Source organism: Nyctereutes procyonoides, unplaced genomic scaffold, assembly GCF_905146905.1.
Source record: "Nyctereutes procyonoides isolate TBG_1078 unplaced genomic scaffold, NYPRO_anot_genome, whole genome shotgun sequence".
In the NCBI taxonomy this organism is placed as follows: domain Eukaryota; kingdom Metazoa; phylum Chordata; class Mammalia; order Carnivora; family Canidae; genus Nyctereutes; species Nyctereutes procyonoides.
Window position 1 is genome coordinate 841,979 of NW_026575042.1, and position 7,959 is coordinate 849,937.

Genomic DNA, 7,959 nt, shown 5'->3' on the forward strand with positions numbered 1-7,959 from the left:
TGAGGGCAACCCCGGTGGCTCAGCGGTTTAGCTCCGCCTTCAGCCCACGGCGTGATCCTGGAGACCCAGGATCAAGTCCCATGTCGGGCTCCCTGCATGGGGCCTGCTTCTCCCTCTGCCTGTGTCTCTGCCTCTCTCTCTCTCTTCTTGCCACCCACCCCCATCTCTCATGAATAAGTAAATAGTCTTTTAAAAAAAGGAAAAAATGATCTTGACAATGGAGATTCAGGAGGTCTATATCATCCCCACCTGCAAAAAAGAAAACACAAACTTAGACACCAATTTCAATGTGCTGTATTTAGGCCCAAGTATGTATATGGGTTGGTACTTAACCAAAATAATCAGAACAAACATTTCAAGATCTGGCTCTCTCTCTCCCACTCTTCGGAAGCCAGGGTACAAGAGGGCAGGCACATGGGTATTATCATTAATTTTGGTTGTACTTGTTGTCATTGTCAAAGTTGACTTTGCCTGTTACTTAGAAACACACATATTAGAGGAAGTGGAGCTGACAATTAGTCATTCAACAAATACCCACTTTACTCCAGGAACTTGGAGAACAAACAAGAACAAGATACAAACATAGCAATTGTTTTTGTTTTAGCTCCTGAAGCCAGGTGTGAGATAGGATTTGGGCACAGATCATTTATTTGGAGGATGATGTCAGACAGCTGGAGTGGGAGAAAGGATAGTAGCCAAAATAAAGGATGCTTTAAAGAACAGTCAGTGTGATGGGCCTCAGGGTTGTTCCGCCAGGACCTTCTAAGGAGAATGCAGAATACACCTTAGGATTGTCCTATCCAGGGACAGTTGGGGGTTGGGGGCACTGACTCTGAGCCCTCCTTGGTTTGGGGCCCCCCCTGGGGACATTAATCACTGCAGCATGCTGAGCAGACTTTTTGGGGTCAGAGAAAGCTAGGAGCCCCTGATGCCTGGGGTAGCATCACTACAGGGGTACAGAGAGATGGCACAGCCATGTGTGTGGGCTATTACGGCTCTGGCCATGGCAGGTCTCAGCCCAAGCTGCACACAGGAGCGTCACACTGCCTGCCTGGCAACCTGTAGTGTATATAGCACATGGAAGGCACAGACAAGTCAGGCCCAGGTTCTATTTCTCCCCTCCTTTATGTTCCCAGTGCATCCTCCCAGGCATCTGAAAGAAGCAACAGGGGACAGCTCCTGTGCAACAGGAGGGGCTCTAGAAGGTAAGGAAGTCACAGGCCAGGTTTCCAGTTCCCTTGACTTGGTGCTTCCAAGGTTTGTGACTTTGGGCAAATCTCCACAGGTTTGTAAATCATAGTTTCTTCTTCTGAAGCTTTCCACCAGTTTCAAAGACAAGGGTGTGTGACAAATGCTCGGTAAATTCTGCAGTGCTCTAGGAAGGCGAATGGTTATTGCCCTGAGTTTGAGACTGTTTGTCCTCCTTTGTTTTTGTCAAGGGGAGATGACTGGAAAGAAAAAGCAAGTTTTCCATATTCATGAAGTAAACAATTCATTGAAATGTGGAAGAGAAAATGAGTGGGAAATATCAGAGAGGGTGACAGAACATGATAGACTCCTAACTCTGGGAAACAAACAAGGGGTGGTGGAAGGGGAGGTGAGTGGGGGGATTGGGTGACTGGTTATGGGCACTGAGGGGGGCACCTGACAGGAGGAGCGCTAAGTGTTACACTATATGTTGGCAAATCGAACTCCAATAAAAAAATATACAAAAAAAAAAAAAAAGAAATCTGGAAGAATGTTTTCACTCAATTTGGGCCAAAGTTCACGATTATCTTTTATTTATTAATGTAGTCAGGATCCTGGTGATGACTTTATTCCTGACATCTGAGGAGGTGTTTTCTTTGCTGTGAGTCAGTGGGTTAAATCAGATTTTCTGTTTATATCCTTGTGGGTTTGGGAATAGTGGAAAGAATGACTCTTGTTCATGGGAAGCTGTTCCCTCCCCTTGAAGCCTATTCCTGCTGGGAACACACCCATTTGCCTGTAAGGATAAAGTCCTGTGAGCCTCCTTGTATTTTTGGCAAACAAGATGATCTGGAAGTGGGAACAATGAGCCTCTGGGGTTGGTAATAATGTGAACATTGTAGTAAGCTGCTCAGACCTGGGAGGGGACACTTTTATTTCTCACTCCTAGCAAGCAAATGAAGCACTCACAGGCACTGAACCCGCTGGTGTGAGGATCATGGGGACTGCCTATTGAGAAGTTTCTTTCCAACGGCTTCTCATAATACTTCCCTGATGAGGATAAGTGTGACATCTGCCTGGAACAGGTGGGAAAACAGAAGCAGGTGGCTAACAGCCACATCTACTCATCGTATTCAGGAGCTTAAAACGGTAATGATTTTAGGTTTGTGAACTAACAAATGGAAAGACTAGGAATACATTACTGTAACCAATTTCTTGACTGTCCTCCTTGACATTTTTCTATATATTCATACATATTCTTTTTAGGAATTTTAAGGTTTCTTTATTTGTTTTTTGTTTGTTTGTTTAGTGGATTTGGTTTTGGTAATTGATATTATAATCATTTTACTATTTTCCAGTGTCTTTGTAATTTAACAATTTACCTAGAGACATTGTCAACATCAGTATATAACAATCGACCACATTCTTTAAAATTACTGCCTATTCTTTCTTGGAATAACTATACATCAATTCATAAGACACTCTCAGTTGATGGATCCATTTGTTTTCCATTTTCTCTTTGAGTTGTCTGACAGTATCCTTTTAAGCTTTATTAAAAATAATTTTTATCTTTTTCACAGGAATTTGTAGGATTGCATTCTGGAGCCCAACATTAATATTTTGTAGTACATTCACAGGATTTTCTCTCTAGGATCTTTTATGCTGATTTTAGGTATAGGGAAAATATTAATTTTGATGCTGTCAAATTTATTAATTTGTCTTTGTGACAATAGTATTGTTTATTTTAAAGAAAGATTTCTTTATTCCCAATGATATAAATATTCTCTTACTTTCATATTGACTAATTTTTTGTTTGTTTGTTTAGAGATAGATTTGGATTTGTTTCATTTGTTTTTACATTTAGCTATTTAGTATACACTAGATTTCTTTTTATGAGTGGTGTTGAGTGTTTTGATAACAAAACAGAAGCCAATTATCCCAGCATTGTTTTTGTAATGGTTAGTAGGTCAAGTCTACATTCATTTTATATGACTTGGAAATTATTCTATTATTATATATATTATATATTATATATTATATATTATATTATTCTATTTTAATTAGAATTGCAATAAATCTATAAACTAATTCTGGGAGAAATGATCTAATGAAAAAAATGAGTCTTTTTATTCAAGTACATGGTAAAAAACTTCATTTTATTCTGGCCTTCAACATACTACAGGTAAGTTTAGTAGTTCTAGAGATATAATATTTGCATATTATTTCTCACTTTAGTACTAGTATTCTATAATTTTGTTACTTTTATGGATGCAATCTTTTTTATTATATTGTCCTTTCATTTTTTATTAGATTGCTTTTAACAATAAAGTAATTCACAGTAGAGAAGAAAAAAGTGTTGTTCCTGTAATAAGTAGGACAATCAAATACAGCACATGCATTTGTTTTATGACCCTCTAGACAAACTCCCAAGGTAAGCAGTGTGGGCAGTGTGCTTCTAGCATGAAAAGCTCTATTTATATAAGGATACTAATAGTTGGAATCCAGTGAACCAATTTTATATTCATATCTATCTACTTGGCCCCTCAGTGAACTCTGGTGCAAGAAGAGTCAAGTCTTAACATCTATTGAGAAAGTATAAACACTATGATGCCATAATTCTACACGCTTGGGCCCTAGCACATGGGCTCTGCAGGTTTGCTTTGGGCCTGGAATTATGCCACGGAGGCTCCAGTGCTCACCACTCTCTGATGGGAAGCTGAGAAGAAGAAGGGACACCCAGGAAGAATGTTGTTCCTTCCATCAATCTTCTGACACTTACTTGCCTCTGAAATGCGGCCCTCTCTTAAGAGAGTGTGTGTGTGTCTGTGTGTGTCTGTGTGTGTCTGTGTGTGTATAAACATTAGCAGAGACCCACAGGCAATGGATAAGGATAGAATTACCCACTGGCAATGAGTAATGCTCAGAACCAACTGCCAAACGAATTCTCACTAATCTCTTTCTTTTTTACCCATTTCATGACACTTTCTTGCTGCTATCATTTTCTGATTATTGTGAAACTGAGGATTTTCCAATGTGTTTCTCAGCCATTTGTTATTTATTCTTCTGTGTTTGCCTATGGATATCCTTTGTACATGTTTTCATTGTGCTGATTGCCTTTCTCTTACAATATTTAGACATTTATATTTTATATATTTAATATATGCACTGCAAATACTTTTCTTCACAAAGTGTGTTGCCTATTTTTAACAGATTTATGGAGGTATAATTTATATACCACATTAATTCTCTGTTGGTAAAAGTACAATTCAGTGATTTCTAGTAAGTTTTCAGAGTTGTGCAGCCATGACCACAATACAGTTTTAGGACACTTCCATCACTGTGGGAAGAATTCTTATGACTATTTTCAGTCCATACCATCCCCATTCCCAGTCCCAGGCCTTTTTTGGACATTTCCCATGCAACGCAATCATACATGTAGTGCTTTACATTTAACTTCTTAGTATAATGTTCTAGCATTCATCTACATGTTGTATGTAGCATGTATCAATATTTCACTCCTTTTTTTGTTAACAAATAATATTCCAATGTATAGCTAGCCAAAATTTTTATCTATTCACCAACTAATAAATATTTGGATCATTTCCAATTTTTGCCTATTGTGATTAATACTACTATAAATATTTGCACGTCTTTTTATTTCTCTTAGATTCCTACTTACTAATAGAATTATTGATGCATGTGGAAAATTTATGTGCAACTTCTTGTGAAACTCTTTTCTAAAGTGGCTGTACCATTTTGTATTCCAACCAGCAATGTATAAAGTTTCTAGTTGCTCCATGTTCTTGTCAACACTTGTTATTGTCAGCCTCTTATGACAGCCATCTAGTTGTGGTTTTAAAATGCATTTCTCCAATGCCTAATAATGCTGAACATCTTTTCATGTGTTTATTGGCCATCGTAAGATGTCTCTTCAAATATTTTGCTCATTTTTATTCAGTTGTATTCAAAATGAGTTGTAAGAATTCTTTATATATAATGGATACAAATCTATTATAAAACATATGATTTGTCAGAAAGATAATCCAAGGGCACCTGGGTGGCTCAGTCAGTTAAGTGTCTGCCTTCAGCTCAGATCATAATGCCAAAGACTTGGGTTTGAGCCCTGTATTGGGCTTCCTGCTCAGTGGGGACCCTGTTCCTCCCTCTCCTTCTGCCCTCTGGCTCCTGCTCTCTCTCTCTCACTCTTTCTCTATCTCAAATAAATAAATAAAATCTTCAAAAAAATAAATAAATTTTTTTTAAAAAATGAAAGACAATCCAGTCTTGTCTTTTTATTTTCTTCATAGTATCTTTTGAAGGGAAATAGTTTTTAAATTTGCAGAAGGTCTAGTTCACCAATGTTTATTTATGGATTACCCTTTGGTGTCATAGCTAAGAATTTATTGCCAAACAAAATATCATGAAGATTTTCTCATAAATTTTCTTCTAAAAGATCTATAGTTATTTTACTCAAGTTTAGTTAACATATGGTATTATATTAGTTTTAGGCATATAATATAGAGTCCAACAACTCTATACACTTCTCAGTATTCATCATGATAAGCGTACTCTTAAGCTCCATCATTTATTTCACCCATCCTCCCACCCACTTCCCCTCTGACAATCAACAGTTTGTTCTCTGTATTTAAGAAACTATTTTTGTCTCTTTTTCTTTTGTTCATTTGTTTTGTTTCTTACAATTCCACATATGAATGAAATCATAGATTTGTCTTTCTCTGACTGATTTATTTCAAGTTAGCATTATACCCTCCAAGTCCATCCATGTTATCACAAATGACAAGATTCCATCCTTTTTAAGGCTTATTAGTAGTCCATTGTGTGTGTGTGTGTGTGTGCACGTGTGTGTGTACACCACATCCTCTTTATCCATTCATCTATTGGTGGACACTTAGCTTCCATTTCTTGACTATCATAATAATGCTACAATGAACATAGGGCTGCATATATTTTTTTTCAAATCAGTATTTTCATTTTCTTTGAATAAATTCCCAGAAGTGTGATTGCTGGATCATATGGTAATTCTATTTTTAATTTTCCAAGGAACCTCCATACTGTTTTCATATTAGCTGTACCAATTTACCACCAGCAGTGCACAAGAGTTCTTTTCTCCATATCTTTGCGAACATTTGTTATTTCTTGTCTTTTGATACAAACCATTTTTACAGGTGAGAAGTGATATCTCACTGTGCTTGCCTTCATTTTGAATTATTTGTGGTTAGCATATAGAAATACAATTGAGTTTTGTATTTTGATCTTGTATCCTTTGCTTAATTCGCTTGTCAGTTCTAGTAAGATTTTTTTAATAATAAATTTATTTTTTATTGGTGTTCAATTTGCCAACATAAAGAATAACACCCAGTGCTCATCCCATCAAGTGTCCCCCTCAGTGCCTGTCACCCATTCACCCCCACCCCCCGCCCTCCTCCCCCTCCACCACCCCCAGCTCATTTCCCGGAGTTAGAAGTCTTCATGTTCTGTCTCCCTTTCTGATATTTCCCACACATTTCTTCTCCCTTCCCTTATACTCCCTTTCACTATTATTCATATTCCCCAAATGAATGAGAACATATACTGTTTGTCCTTAGTGCCCATCACCCAGTCACCCCCACCCCCTGCGCTCCTCCCCTTCCACCACCCCTAGTTCGTTTCCCAGAGTTAGGAGTCTCTCATGTTCTGTCTCCCTTTCTGATATTTCCCACTCATTTTCTAGTAAGATTTTAAATGTGTAAATATTTTAGGATTTGCTACATAGAGATAAATGTGATAATCCTGTCCGTGAACAAATATAGTTTTGCATCTTTTCCATTTTGTGTGTCTTTCATTTCATTTTCTTCTCTGACTACACTGCCTAGAACCCCCAGTACAATGATGAAAGATGGTGAGAGTAAACATCTTTGCCTTATTCCTGATCTTCAGGGCTGTGATACAATAATAAATAAGAGAGAGAGAGAGAGTTCCTAAATCCCCAGAATTTCATGAGTGATAAGGAGCATCTCTTGCTCTAAGCAGGCCCTCAGATAGTTCCAGGACAGGGTCACCAGAAACCAAAGTACGATTTCAGGGTTGGAACTTCCAGCCCCACCCCACCTCCATGAAGGAAGGAAGACTAGGGGTTGAGTCAAATCACCAATGCTAATGATTTAATCAGTTGTGCTTACCCAATGAAAGCTCCATAAAAACCCTTAAGCAGCAGGGTTTTAGAGAGCTTCCAGGTCATAAACTCATCCATGTGTCAGGAGGGTAGGGGGCCCCAGCACCGTGGACAGCAGCTCCTGTGCTTGAGACTCTTCTGGACCTCACCTTATGTACCTCTTCAGCTAGCTGCTCCATCTGGATCATTGATAATAAACCGATAATAGTAAGTAAAATGCCTTCCAAGTTCTGTGAGCTGTTCTAGAAATTATAGAACTTAACTTGTGACTGGTGTCTGAAGTGGGGGCAGTCTTGAGGGGCTGAACCCTTAACCTGTGGGGTCTGTCAGTGTCAAAACTGAATTGACTTGTAGGACATCCAGCTGGTGTCCAGAGAATTGGAGAATTAGTGTAGAGAAAAGAAAACATACTTAGCGTCAGAAGTATTGTGGCCAGTCTTTGATCATCAAACATGTTAACTGTAGGTTTTTCATAGTGGTCTTCTGTCAGATTGGGAAAATTTCCTTCTGTGCTTTGTAGGTTGTATTTATTTTTTTTAAGATTTTTATCTATTTATTCATGAGACACACACAGAGAAAGGCAGAGACACAAGCAGAGG

At 38.3% G+C, this 7,959-nt stretch overlaps 1 long non-coding RNA gene across 1 annotated transcript; it reads left to right on the top strand.

Annotated features, from left to right (window-relative positions):
* Positions 1–2,148: 2,148 nt before the first annotated feature.
* LOC129507136 (uncharacterized) lies at positions 2,149–5,420 on the top strand. The gene is made up of 3 exons (XR_008663931.1): positions 2,149–2,337; positions 3,499–3,619; positions 3,736–5,420. It is a non-coding gene; the product is annotated as an uncharacterized LOC129507136 (long non-coding RNA).
* The last annotated feature ends 2,539 nt before the right edge of the window (positions 5,421–7,959 follow it).